Source organism: Pithys albifrons, chromosome 7, assembly GCF_047495875.1.
Source record: "Pithys albifrons albifrons isolate INPA30051 chromosome 7, PitAlb_v1, whole genome shotgun sequence".
NCBI classification, from domain to species: Eukaryota; Metazoa; Chordata; class Aves; order Passeriformes; family Thamnophilidae; genus Pithys; species Pithys albifrons.
In genome coordinates, this window is record NC_092464.1 from 44,244,876 (window position 1) to 44,260,522 (window position 15,647).

Genomic DNA, 15,647 nt, shown 5'->3' on the forward strand with positions numbered 1-15,647 from the left:
CAAACTTATTTAATCTTTATGGCAAGTCACTTGGGGATATTTCTTCATTAAAGTTAAAAAGAATCTGTGAAGTGACCTTAGTTTGTCATAAATCTGAACTGAGTTTTAACAGAGAATTGCACAGTGAGTTATAATCCTGGTAAGAAGAGAGCTCTTGAACCTCTATTTTATAATCACTGAATCATCACTGAACTGAGAAGGACATCTCAGATTCTGCAGTCTCATGATCATTTTATTCCAGGCCAATTGGATTAATACTGTGTGTGGTCACACTTGCTGAGGAACAACTAATCTTGTTCTCCAGAAAAGTGGGGTGAAAGTGAAGGAAATGTCCAAATACACAGCAAAACAGAGATATATTATTGACAAGAAATTGCTGTTGCCATGCGCTTTATTGCTTCAGCATAAAGCCAGAAAACTACAATGGCGCATGGCAAGGGATGAATATAAAAGAAATGTGCTGAAGATTGCACCTAATAATTTTGAAGTTCACTTAAGAGTGCTCTTCACAAAATCTTCCTGTGCTAGTGAGAAAGTGATATTCAATAGGACCCAAATGAAATTTCACAGATATTTTCATGGTGCGTTGTTCATCCCCAGAACATCTGCCTTCTTGGCAGAGGCAAGTGTCCCAATAGCTTATCCTGTTCTTGATTTACTAATTAGGCATCCTAAATCTGACCATAATTTTCTTCAAAAACATATGGAAGTGGTACTGCCACCCAATACAAAAGGCTGTACCTGAGTGAGTTCACTGGCTTCTTTAGCCTACAGCAATTAGGTCCTGCGTCTTTTGTTTCCCACACGGGTGCCCTGATCGAGGGGCTGTGGGGAGAAATGGGCTCAGACCTCCTGCAGCTGTCTGGGAAGAACTAATATGTCATACACCAGAAAGTGCATGTTTTGTAAGACCATAAAGAACAATAAGAATCATAATTCTCTAATTCAGTGATAAGGATTACTGCTCTCTTCCAGCAAGCTAAAAAAACCCCCCATATATTCTGTCTAGATGTACTCAGCTATACCCAGATGTGTTTGAGATGAACTCTTACTTCCTTTTAGTTGTCTGATTGTGGGAAGTACCTGAGATCTCAGGAGTGATCAGGTATAAACCATAGCCATTCTTCATCATTCCTCTAGGTAGCTATTGTCTCTGCAATTCAGTATTTTGTCTGAGATCAAGTGTGACTCTCCCCCTGTAGTGTCTAGAGAAGTCAGACATTGAAAGCCACAGATTGCACTGTCAGGGCAAGAGGCTTAAGATTTTGGTGTGACAGTACTGGAAGATTCCACACCTAAGTGTCTTTCTAGAACAGTCTTTATTCAATGATGCAAATAGTGGCAGTTCACTAAGGTACCAATTTAGCAACGTCCTTAATCATGCCTAATCTGTAATCACGTCAGTATTTACTTTGAAATCCAAGAAGCTAATTCCTTCCTGTCATTTTTTTCTTGCAGTTGGTGTCACCCTTGTCTTCAAGCACAAGCAATTTTGATTTTAGTTGTTACAAGGACAGTCACGTAGATCTTTTTTTCTGACTTGATCAAATGCAGAGGAATATATGCTTGAAATCCTGTGAGAAGACATTTGTTCTGAAATCCCCACATTGTTAGGTTAGCAGTAGAAGTACCAACAGAGGCAAGACATTGGATGTTGAATCCCAGCTTTAAGAATATAAATTCTAGAAACCTTCCTAGAAGTTGTTTGCCTGTACTTTGAAATTCTGATTTCAGCTTTGAACGGGTCCTATCAAAGGATTAGATGTTCTGAACTCCTGCCTTCCAGGGGAAGGTCCTTTTTATCTAGCTACAAATGAAATACTAAGTTTCTTTAGTTTTTCATTGATCCCTCCAGTTTTAATTGTGTAACTTGAAGTGCTCATTGTTGAGGGGTGCTGCTATATTTTATTATTTGTACTCCTGAACAGGATCTAATTTCAAGAAATTAATCTGGGTAGTGTGGAAATTGCTGAAAGGAATGAAGACTCTTGGGTGTTTGGAGTTCATGTTATTAGATAGAGAACGTAGTTACTTGTGTGCTACATTAGTTCTGCATGTATGAGCTGACACTGACAATCACAGAATGTAGAATTTTATCTCTAAACCATTATGTGGCTTATTTTTGAGTCAGTTTATGTAGTTTCCTAAAATATTTCTTGTGCTATTGGGCTAGCAGATTTTTTTAGCACTTCATTGTCTATTGTGTTTAAATTCTATATACGAGATATGTATTGAAATGAAATTACATTTCTCTTCTTATAACTGCAGCAGATTCTGAATATCCTGAGGCTATAACTGACTGGCACACAGAGATTAGATAACCATAGGAATGGCTGGGGAACAGTGGATATACTCTTTTAAACCTATGGAATTAAAAAAAAAACATGACTCAAATGAAGAAAGGCTTTGGGGGTCACATATATTTCCAATGAAGTTACAGCTTATTTAAATATACTGAGCCTATCTTGTGGCACTGCTAAAATAATAGACCAATTGCCTATAATATGACAAAATGTTTAGTTAATTTTGCTCTGAAACATGTGAGGCTTGCCATTCCAGTAACTCTTCTGGGAGTACTTTAGATTGAAGGTGTAAAGCACTGTGATTACATTCCAGGTTCATGCCACAAGTCATCTTATTTCAGGAGTTTTGTGGCAATGTGACCGGAGATAATGGAAAGAGGGAAAAAAAGACTTGTTTGTAGTGAATACTGTAGAAATGGGCACTTGTGGAGTTTTTTTATGGTATGTTAATTGGAATCTTCTGCCTCCACATTTGCAGTGGTTTTGTTTAATGAGTTATGAATATGTTTATGTATTTTGAAACAGAACATATTCATTACTGGAGGGAAATGTGGTGGTGATCTTGTGCCCTTCTGAAAGTCTGTGAGGACTGAGGAGTTCCTTCACAGTGTCAAGTGGTGCAAGTTCTTGTCAAGTAGGCTGGGTTGGTTGTTGTATAGTGAGACATGCTGAAGATTTCTCACTGTGGATGTGCTAATCCACTGTGCCTGTGCACTGATTTTGATGTTGTAGGAAGGGTCAGCTGAACACACATATGTTGTACAGATTATCAGTTTTGGGCCCCTCACTACAAAAGACACTGAGGTGCTGCAGTGTGTCCAAAGAGCAGCGAAGCTGGTGAAGGTTCCGGAGCACAAGTCTTGGGAGGAGCAGCTGAGGCAGCTGGAGTTGTTTAGTCTGGAGGAAAGGAGGCTCAAGGGGGACCTTGTTGCTCTCTACAACAACCTAAAGGGAGGTTGTAGTGAGGTGGGAGTGGGCCTCTTCTCAAGTCATAGGGCAAGATGAAATGGCTTCAAATTGATTCAGGGAAGGTTTGGATTAGATATTAGGAAAATTTTCTTTGCTGAAAAGGCTGTCAAGCACTGAAACAAACTGCCCAGGGAAGTGGTTCAGTCACCATCCCTGGATGTGTAGACACGGTGCTTAAGGACATGGTATAGTGGTGGACTTGGCAGTGTCAGGTTTACAGTTGGACTAAGTTATTTGAAGGGTCTTTTCCAAACTAAATGATTCTATTGTGCTCAAGTGCAGTAGTTGTGATCCATAGGTGATATACAGGATTTACAGAGCGTGCTCTGCAAGCTGTGTGTTCATCGTGTCTGGGAAACAGACCAACTCCATTTTTACACAGCAATGCTGTTTGTATGTGCTCTGTACATGGAGCCACAGGTTCCCTGCAGCACACACATGAGTGCTTCACAACTGCTCAAGATATCACAAGTAGGTGTTACTGAAAATGTTCTGAAGTCTTCAAAAGAAGGGACATACCACATAATTATTACTCCATTTCTGAAAAGTTGTTTGCCCTATTGCCCTTTTCCTTCCACGAACTCATTTTTAGTCCCTCCTAGCCTTCATTCCCATCTCATCTTTCACCATCTCAGTACATGCCAAGGAATAGTGAGACAACCAGACAGCTACTAGCAAGGCCTCTTCTCTCCTGCCACTCATGTGTGTGTTGCAACAGCCAGACATTTCTCTGCATTCTTTGAGGGTTTGCTCTGTGACACAAGCCTGACTGCTCTCTGTGCTTCATCCCCTCAGCAACTATTTTCATATTCTGTCTCTTTTAAAAAAAACCCACCAAACCAACAACTGTGCTATCTGAAGAGACATCACGTATGATAAAGGGAGGGGGAAAAAATGAGAGATCTCTTTTTGGCTTGGGGTTAACACAGATGAAAGTAAATTCTGGCAACTAGAAGACTGAAGTCTCTCTCATTAAGTTCTCTGTGGTGGGAAGCAGAGCACAGGTGTTTTAAATCATGGGGAAAAGGCAATGCAAAGTGCTTGGTGTGAGGTACAAACTTTAATACCTGCTGGTGTCTCAAGTACATTAGGAAACTGTCTCTGCAGTCACGAGGGCTAAACTTCTTTTTGAAAACTTCTGCTTTGCACAAATAAAGCAAGTGACAGTGAGAAAAGAGACCTAACTCCCCAGAGCAGTTTCTAAGAAAAAAAGGAAAGTCTTTTCTGCACTTTTCTACTTGCGTTTTAAAGACCATTTGTAATGACTTTAAAGGGAAACTAGGCCATAAAATATTTTTCGATGTATTTATAAACAGTAAATTATCATTTAATACTTAAACAAGGTAAATAAAGCCATAAAATGCATAGCTCAGACCTGTCAAAACCATACTGCTTTCAAATCAGAAGAAATATTTCATATTACATCTTCAAAACAATTTAAGAATTCTGTCTGGCAATGAGATCAGTCTTCAAAACAGGAACCTTACCTAGCTTTAAATTGTTAAATGTCAGAGCTGGGCTTATGTTCACAATGGAACTAAATGATGAACAGCACCAATTGAATGACCTTTATTGAGTAAACAATTTGTTGCAGTCTCTGGTGGAGCCTTTCCATTGACATGACTTTAGATTAGATATGTTAGAATAAACACTACTGATATCTAACAGTAAAGGAAACATTAAAAATATTACTTTATTTCCCCATCCTCCCTAAAGCCTGTCACTTCATTCTCACGTACCTGCTAAAAAAATGCCCAAGGCTACTTGAAACATTCAGAGATTTCTTTGAAAATTAATCTGCATGGAAGGGAAATTCAGATCAAGGACAACCTTTTTTCTGCTACACTTTCATTGTGTACACAAACTATAGAACAAAACAACTGCAGTTTCTGGGCTAAGGGCCAGCTTGTGTCAGGAACTCAGGTAGCACTGGGTTTTTTCCTGCCCCCACCAATACCTGAATAGCTTGCAAATGAGCAGGGTACAAGTGAAGTATCTTTGCTTTGGGCTATCATGACAATGTTTCTTCAGTGCATCGGGAGCACTGAGGTGGGTGGGTATCAATATCTAGTAAACAGCAAACTCATTAGTTTCAGAAACCAATATCTCCAAACTCCTTCTATAGGTAATGAGGCAATGTCTTTTTGGAATTACATGCCAGGGGCGATTTCCTGCAGAATGTACCAAGGAGATGAGGCTGTGTCTCTGTCCTCCTCTTGTTGCAGTTTAGTGCTTGGTGTAACACAGACTAACTTGCTGCCCTGGAGAGGATACTGCAGTGTTTCCATACATCTTTTCAGAGGCCAAGATGTGCTCTGTGAGCCTGCAACACAGAATGGTGTGTGTGGTATGGTTTGTTTTTCTGAGCACAGGTGACTGATTGTGTGTTCCATATGAAGTGTCTCCTTAGGCAGCGAGCACTTTCTGAAGGTGTGAAAGCAGAACAGCAGTCTAAGAACGCAGCTCACAGATAAATGTTGAGAGCACAGATGGGTTGCAGTGCCTGAAGCCCACAGGGAATGAGCACCAGAAATGAGCAGGCATTTTCTCCACTGATGGTTGGCTAGAGGCTTTATGTTTGGTAGTGGGTTCTGATTTTGTATTTCAGCGCAGTCATGAATTTTCATGAGGTTTGAGAAGCTACCTACTTAGTCACACCTTAGGGAAATTTTCATATGCTAAGTGTTTGAGTATTTTGCTCTCTTATACCACATTTCAATTGTCATTGTGAGAGAAGAACTGGAGTCTTTGTCAGTTATTTAAAACAAACTGGTGAAAAATTAGTGTTCTAGGCAATGAGTCTGTGCTGAAAAGTTCCCCTCTCCAATTCTGTGCTAATGAATGAGTTTACTTATATCCATGACAAATTCAGCTGAGAAAGTAATCAGCCCTTCTGTGTGGTACATAAATTCTTTGTCAACTTGAAACCTATCAGTAAGTTTATCAGGTAAAGGTAATTGGTTTAGACATGTTGATGCTTGTGATACTAGTCCAGCTGTTTAACTTCTTTTATAGGCTGGATCCTCATTAGTTGCCATAATTTATGATTTAGTTTTTCAAAGCATAGAATTCCATATATTGGCCACCTTCTACCATCTTTTAAAGTTTTACTTCAGAAAACTTAAAAATTAAGAGGATCAATTCGTATTAATGTATAAACCTGCACATACTGAGGGACTGAAAAAAAACAGTATATATTCCCTGAGAACTTACATTGTCTCTTTGCAGGATTCCAGCTGTGTGGAAATGACATGAAATTCTTTGAGTTTTCCAGTGAGTTATGTCTGTATATTTGGTTACCTGAGACAACTAATGTTCCTCTAAAACAAGCTGCACAAGATTTGGTGTATCTGGTAGGATGCCTGTCAGTGTTGAAGGTTGTGTCGCAGGGTGACCTGCAGGAGCTGTCAGAACAGCTGAGGTACTACAGGAGGACAAAGGGATGGCAAAAGTAGGAGGCTGTAGGGGAGCAAAGGTGGAAGTTGGAGCCTGCCCCAAGGCAACACGTTTGGATGTGTGAGGGGGTGAGAAGTGAATATTAACAGAGCTTCATGCAGCTACACTTCCATATGGTAAACAGCTGGGTGCTTGCTCCTCCCAAAAACATGTTTTCCTATTACAGCTTGGAGCTGATTCATTTAGAAATGCATTCCAGGCAATAACATAATGAAGCAGAGCCTTGTCTTCTATTTGGGTTATGATATTTTAATTAAACACCAGGTAAAATATTAAAAAATCTTCTAGCTGACCTAGAAATCTAACATACTTTTTCATCAGATTTCTTAGAACAATATTGAATTGGTCTTAAACTCTATTTGAACCTATGTGAAAATGGGGCCTAAATACCTGTGTCTAATGTGTAGCCATAATTATTTATTTTATATAATCTTTGTGTTTGTTAGGAAAGGTAGAAAATGAGAACTATTAGTGGTACACTCTTCCTTTAAATCACTCAAGATGGCTCACGAAAATGAAGAGTAAAAAGTGGTATTGGCAGAAGAGAGTAGGAATTTCACTGAAAGTGTAAAGGAGAAATGAAATGTGAAAGATATTGAGTGCCTGAAGAATCACTTCTCTTAATACATGGTTCTCTCCTAGACCCATAACACTTACAAGCAGATTATTGTATTCTTCTTTTTTGTATCTTAAAAGTCTACATGATAATTTACACTACTCAGACTGCAGAACCTTACCTTTTAAGTCTTCATCAATGTCTGTTGCAGATATCATGTTTGCTTTGATGAAAGAAATAATTCTTGGGGGGAGTCTTCCGTCCCTCTTGTGGAACTTTGCTATAGTCCTTTAGGTAAGCATTTTAAAATAATACATATTAAAGAGATTTGGAATTGAAATATGGAATTAATTCAGAAGATTTTAGGAAGATAGCAAAATCTTAAATATAGTTAAGAGATGTTTGCTGATATGTCTTTAGTGGGTGACAAAATGATAACAAGTTTATAAAGAAGGATGAGGTTACATAATATTTGGATTCAAGTTGTTCTTCTGAGCTTTTGGTCCTGAGATAAAATGCCTTCACTTCAGATGCAGTTTCAATAGCTCTTGTTTTTCTCCATTTGCATCTAGTGCTGAACATTGCTGAAGGTTGAGTCCCTCTTCCCAGTCGTTCCTGTGAAGCTGGTACAGGTAACAGTGCTGACAATGCTCAGCTCAGCCTTCACTCCTCAGCCTTCCTTCTTTATGTAGGAGTAATTCCTGCACATCTGAACTATCCTGAAATCTGTGAAGACAGAACTGAACCCAAACAGTTCTAGATATGACATCTCACCTTGATATGTGGCTGTGGCAGGAAAAGACTTCCTACTGTTTATGTTTCTACTTTTGCAGGGAAAAGCTCAGCCTGGATGTAAATAACTCCTCTACATATTCTGGGGGAGGGATGAAAATTGTAGTATAGTATCACACATGGCACTATTTTCACCACATTTCAGAATTCTGTAGAAAACCACCTACTTTATTTATCCACTTCTTTCATGAACAACGGTGTTAAAATGCTTAAATTACAATAAAAAGCAGAGCTCAATGTCCATTTTGCTTAGTCATATTTTCACTCAAAAAACCTGAACTTTGTGGGAAAATGTGTACTGCATCCCATTTTTAAATCCACTATTCATACAGCTATAGAGATGGTAACCAAAAGAAGTTGAATCTTAAAAAAGTGACTCCTAAATGTTCCACTAAGATACACATTCATTTTGCAAGCAAATGTGTGTTTCACATCAAAGCAAATTAAAAAAATTAATACTACAACCTTTTTAAAACTAAAGAGAAGGACTAGCGACGTTGCTGAATATAATGAAAGATGGAAACAGAAAACTGCTTTTCTTCGCAAACAGAAATAAAAACTTCTCTGCCATAAAAATCTTTAAAAATAAAAAAGTAGGATTATTTCAATTACACAATTCACATCACAAATTTTCTAAAGTAAGTGTAATCCTGTGTTAATGCAGATTCTTTAACTTGACTGTACAAGGTTTGGTTTGAACCCAAAAACCTCTTTTGGAGTTTTAATACCTCTCTGAATAAGCTCTGGGGGAAAAATAAAGAAAAAAAGTGAGACTTTGCACCAGTTGTTTTAAGCCTTCCAAAAGGAGATTTTGCAAGTTTCATACAACAGGGGTTTCTGTGTTTGCAGAAGCCCAGACTTGTGCATATATCTTTCTCTTTTTTTTTTAACCACACTGAGCATATATGCTTATAAATACCTTTTATTGACTAAGGATTAACTTGGACCCTATTCCTGCAAACAGGAGTGTAAACGCATCACATCTGTATTTTCCAGGATGGCAAATTCTTCATCACTTGAAATTTTTCAATCGACATTAAATTTCTTTTAATCATTTAAATTCATTCAACCACAGTGTTGGGATAGATTCAAGAACTGCTCTGTAATACTTAGATTTTTTTTTTAATCTTAGTGTCAAGTTACATGATTTTTAGGGTTTTTTCTGATCTTGAAATGTTTCATTGTTCTCTTCATGGATACTGAATCTTGAAAAAGGAGGAGGGGTTTGGGAAAGTAGTGTGGGCATGGAAGTCAAAAACTACTAAATGAAAGCAGGGGGCAGAATGGTGTGAAAGGAGTAAAATAAAAATAAATTAAATAAGAAGGACATGGATGAGCACGCAGTTTCAGAAAGCCAGAAGAACGTATCTGACAGACCACAAAAGCAAGTGCAAGGGCAGAGTTGATAGAAAAAGAGTTTGCTACATTGCACATTTGTTACATTTTTGTCAGAACCAAGCTCTGCACTCAGTTGCCTAAGCCTTCAACTTCACAAGTATACTCGTTCTATCAAATGTACAAATGTAGCTGGATTGATCCCATCTTTTTCTTGCTTTTTTTTTTCTAGTACTAATCAAAAGACAAGAAAATGAAGGTATTTCTAAGGGGCAGCAGGCTATGAAACACATTTTAAACAATGCAGCTACTTCTACAATCCCAAATGTAATGTATCAGCTTTGTTACTGTGCCAAGCAGCTATAAATAGATCTTGTCATTAGATAACATTCAGCTGTATATTTGATATGATTTATTTTGCTTCTTCTGATGGCAAACACTGCTACATCTTAGTGCCAGACTGATTTTTATAAAGAGATATAAAAAGCTGATATAAAATGTCATTATTCCACTGACTTAAATGCAGCCAAGTCTCAGTAAAAGTTGAGTGTTTGGCCAAAGTGTTTGATAGCTGGTGGCAAAAAGAGTAACAGTAATGTAATTACAAAACCCTCACCTAATTTCTGGGTGAAAAAGTTATGAAATGATAGGTTCAAGCTCCCATCTTACTGAGCAGCTCATTTACTTTTATGTGCGCTGACCACTGAGTCCTACCTTAATTCTACTGAGGGGAAAAAATCTATCAAATGCTCTTTTGGTTTGCTTTTGTTAAGGAATGGCAATGAATTTAATTGTCCAGTGAATGAGAACAACAATCTGCTGGCTTGTTTTATGTTATTGATAAGTTCACAATGAGAACAAAATAGTTTGATTACTCTGTTTCCCATCCTATATTGATAGAGATGTATTAATTTCATAGAGATACATTATTTGAACTTAGAATTTTGGATCCATATCAACTCCTGTTCTTTCCCAAAGTTTCCAGTAAATTGGAACCTGGCATTTGTACAATTTCTAGATAGCATTGACTGGCTATTTGATAATTTGTGTAGCAATTGGTTGTGAATTTCTCCAGATTGGGGCAGGACTTACAAACAGTCACTGATTATACAAGAAATAACAGACTGCAGTGAGTTAAACTGCTACAAGTTATATCAACCCTAGAATGAGTACCCAAAGATCAAAAGAGCTTCATAAAATTATTCCTTATAGACTCGCAAGACGGAAAGAGAAGCCATTATGGTGCTGCTTCTGTAAGGGTCAGATGAACCAGCTCACAAACTCTTTCTGCTTCCCAGCACAGGTGACTAAGGAGTGAGTTTCTCATGGGCATATCTGTCCTGTTGATTTCTGGTGAATCTCGAGGACTTGGAGCCATGGGAGGATACAGATCATAATTTTGACCCAGATAAGGCCATGTCAGCAGCCCCACTCCACAGCAGTGTATAACAATGTTCACTGCTGAGGAAAAGGCTTCACTTAACTGCATGGGATAATTGACACCAAATAACTGGTTACTATGTTGGTTAAGAAGAATGGCTTGAGGTCCTAAAATTGCTGGAATACTGAGAGCTTTTCTTTGTTGATAAAGTAGATAAAAATTAGGTTTCCTAATTTGCATTTACTTTAAAAACTAGTGATACCCCTATAGACCCAAGTGCCAGCAATTAAAAAAAAAATAAAAATCATAGATTTGGGCATCTTCTTTTTCTTATTTTCAAATTCAAGATTCATGGTATTTGACCTCAGTCAAGGACAGTGTTATTTCTAAACCCTTCCAGTTTCATTTAAAGGACTATTGAAGAACTTCCATAGATTCTAATTTATATTTCTGCTTAACCATATTAGAGTTTTGACAGTTTCATTTTACTCTGCTGATTTTATCCTTTCTGAAAACTGTTTCCTTCCCTCATCTGTATGGAACAAAAGTGATCTCTGGGGCTGATTGTCATGGGACTTTATTTCCATATTTTTAAACTGTGTGGGAAGAAAGAGTCCAGCCACTTACAGGAAGCTTCCAGCTTTCCAGAGCAGAGTCACTCAATCAACACCTTCAATAGCAAGTATTTAACAGAAGGTACAAGGACATTGTTGTACTTGAAGCTTATGTAGGTTCATAACTCCCCATGAGACAGGAGTAGTTGAAGTATAGACTGTCTGCAGTGAGTAAAATGGAGGGAAAAGGTCTAAATTTACTGTGATTTAATGTCAATAAAGAAGAACACAACCTAATGCTATAGGCAGCTGTCCCCTCCTTAAATGGCATACATCTGTGGATAATGCAAAGCAGATTTGTTTAAAGATGAAATCAAACTATGAAACTGTACCCCGTAAACTGTTCTTTAGCCCTCTGTATATTCAAAGATGCAATGATCTTTGCTGCTGCTGTCTTTAAATGGAAAAGAAAAGTGAACTTCAAGGGGTACACAGAATATCAAGTTTGTAGTGTTGTTTATCAGAAAACGTTGGAAGACTCCTGGAGAATGTTCACAAATCTCTTACAAAAAGTCAGCTTCAGTTTGAGCAATTTGTTATAAAGGTGTGGTACTGTATAGTTAGGAAGGTGTGAATGCCAGATAATATTTACTGAAATAAAAATTCTTATGCTTTCCATCTTACTAAATAACTTTTTGCACATTCTAAAATTATTATTCTCCATGTAATGAAGCCTTGTGTTTAGATATGATAAATAGGATGTTTCCCTACACACTATTTTGTTGAAATAAACAGTCTAATTTAATACCTTAGATCATATTTGCTAGATATCAAAAAGACCACTGTGTTATATATGTCACCTTGATATATGGGAATCAACTATTTTAATAAAGTACCTTTTCAATTAAAAAAAGGAAAAATAACAACTTTACAGTATTTTTAAATTCTGAGTCCTTGCCAATAATGGTATAAATGGACTGGCAGCAATTTGATTGCAGTGCCTTCAGTTTTCTTAAAAATAATTTCACTTAAGAAGAGAGTTTCAGAGAGAAACAAAACTCTTTTCAGTGCCTTTTCACTAAGGCAAATGCTGTTAATGGGAAGTTTTTTCAGCATCCCTATGGAATTACAACAGTGAGGCCTTGACCCTCAACTGGGATATGACAGATCTCTGTATCCATGAGGAATCCTTTTTAAGTCATTGCTGCACAACTGAGTGCTTTTCTATCACAGTTTATCATCTAGTCTGTTTGTTTTAGAAGATCACAAGTATCTAGCTGAATACAACTTGTCTTAATACAACTCAGAAAAACAGGGCAGGCTAAAGAAAATGTTGATATCACAAAAACAGCCCTTTTAAAGATGTAAGGTCAGTGTGAAACAGTTTTTAATCTTGTTTCAAGCAGTAATGAAATGAAAACAATGCTGTGTTTGATTTCAGGTTCACTATTCCTTATATTGCTTTTTCTCCTTGCAGACAGAGAGAAGTGATCATTCTTACAACATTCTCTCACCATCATGATAAGTAGGCAATTGCACCTGCAGGCAAATGAGATCTACCAGCTGTAACTAAGATCAGAATTGCACCTCTCCTCTTTGAAGGAAGACATACTTAGCACTTTGCCATATGCCTACAAAACCTGGGTTATTTTGGCTTTACTGTGCTCTGGCAGCTCAGCCACATCATCGGTTTGTTTATCTACACTTGCCTTTTATGTCCTTATGAAAAAGATCTTCGAATGGTGTAAGTAATATGTACTCAGCAGTAAGCTACAACACTTAAGTTTAGAGAAACGTTGAATTATCTTTGTTTAATACCTTGCTTGTACAGAAGAGTATAATTATTTGCAAAGGGGAGAGGAAAAGTCAGCAGCTTCCCTATTTACAGAGGAGCATTTAGGAGATCACTGGCCTTATGTTTCTTGTGTTACATTAAACATAAAGAAAATGAACTATAGATTTTTCAGATCCACATCCTCAACATGTGTGTGTGGTGTGTGTGAGTTTGAGTAGCCAGACTCTAATAGCAAGAACATTGTTATAATCTAGGTCAGATTTTGTTAAGAACTGAACACATAGAAAAAAAAAGATTGTGGTTTTATCCTACAAATATTATCTTAAATACAAGTTAATGCATTAAAAAATGGATTTAAATGAAGACCAAAAAGGGAAGACAAGGGTTCAGTGGGCTTGTTCTGGTCAGTCTGATAGCCCTTTGTGTTAGCACACCAGCACTTCAACCAGCCTTGCAATTTTCTGAATGGTGTCTCAGCAAAGAAAGTTCTAAGGAGAATAATGGAGCAGCTATGCAGATGTCAGGGTTAACATATGCCCAAAGTATCAGGGACAAGAAAGAAGGAAGCACAGATTATGTTACAATTTTCTTGCTTGTTTGTTCATTCAGTGAGCCTAAAATGAGTCCAGCATTGGCAGATCACCACGTCAGTATGAATTGTTTGATAGCACAGAGATACATGTGCACATGCTGAAAATGCACACCTGTCCTTCCTGATTTCTTGCAGTAAGAGAGGCAGCCAGTGGAAGGATGCAAAGAGAGACAGCTGTTGCAATATGAACTTGGAAAATTACTTTTTCAGCAGCTTTCTCGATACGTAAGAGCAAAGCCAGCTTGCACCGATCAAGACCAACAGAAATGAGGTTCCAGCATTATGAGGTAATGAGATCCAGATCCTATGATTAGATAGCATGGACAGAATCTTTGAGGCAGAGTGGAACTTTCTAACTTGATTGAGATTTAGATATAATGTGGATGTGAGGATTTTAGAGGGAAGTCTGACTCAAAAGTAGATATCAGCTGTTATATATGAATACTGATGAGAGAGATTTGGTGATTAGTAAAGGGAACAGAAGGGACAGATCAAAACAGAATGTACGAATATCTTAATTTTAGCCATGTTGATGAATCTGTGAGGCAGAAGTGACATTGCAGTCATTCAGTTTAACTCCTATTAGTGAGTGTTACTGGGTAAGTACATGGTTGTCCAATGTATTCTTAAACAACCTCCAGTGTTGGAGCTTCTGCAACTTAACTACTCAGCAATTTTTATTGATTCACTATGTTTATCACTAACCTGAATTGGTTTCACTGCAGGCTGAGTGTCTCCTTCAATGCTTTTCTTTTAATGATTGTTGACATATTGTCTACCTTTCAATCTTCTCATGCAGAAATAATATAGTCACTTGAGTTAATAGTTCAGTTCCTGATGGAGGTAAGATTTTGAGCTAGGTATACATTGGTTTGGTTCTTAAGTTCCTGAGGTTCAGTTTCAGTGTATATTCGCATTTCCTTCTGCTTTCCCTTCTGAGCACTGAGAACACTGCCCTTTCATGAAGGATCAAGGACATGTTAGAGGTTGGATGAAAGTTTTATATGTCCCCCTGGTTCAAACTCCCTTTCAAAGCAGTGCCAGCCTAGATCAAGTTGCTAACAGCCTTGTCCTGTCTTCAATATCTCCAAGAAAGGAGATGTTGCAGCCTCTTTGAGCAATCTCTAGTAGTATTTGAGTGCCTCCACGGGGACAATTTTTTTCTCTGTATCCTCCTCTGTATGAAGTTATTGAAGACCAAGGTGCTTTCTACTTCAGTCACCTCCAGCAGCTGTTTCCTATTACTGTAAATAAATATAGAGGAATATTTGTGCACAGCTCTTTTAGAACAATGCATAGACAAAACATGTTCCTTCCCCAAGAGATATCTGAACAATTAACATCCCTCCTTCCCACCACTTTGTTTGTTTTGAATGATTTTCTGGAGACAAAAGGCCTGCAGAAATCTTGATTTATCTAATTTTGATGATTTATTTTAATGAGTAACCTTTTCATAAGAGTTCCATTTTCTTTCTTTCCTGTTTGTTTTTATACTTTCAGGGGGTTCATTCACATTCCAGGCTTCAGAGCAAATACTTTATTTGCAAGCTTTCTCTCTCTTTTTTTCTCTCTTCTATCTTTCTGAAACAAACTGAATTAAATGATGGGCAACTAAATGAGTTATACAACTGGATCTCTTATTTCACAGCCCTGATCACATCCTGTTTCCTACCACCTCATGGGTTTTTTAATTATCATGGAAACATCTAAGTTGATCAGTGATTTGCAACATTTCCTTTTATCCTTCCCATTTTATCTTCAGCCATTTGCTCTGACAGTATTTCTTTTACCCATAATTTTGGATAGCTGTTAGTAAAACTGGATTGCAGTACAATTTTTAAAATATCGAGTTATGAAATAAAGCAACACATTCTCACAATAATGTATAGAAAACAAACTGTTTCCATGGAGTGG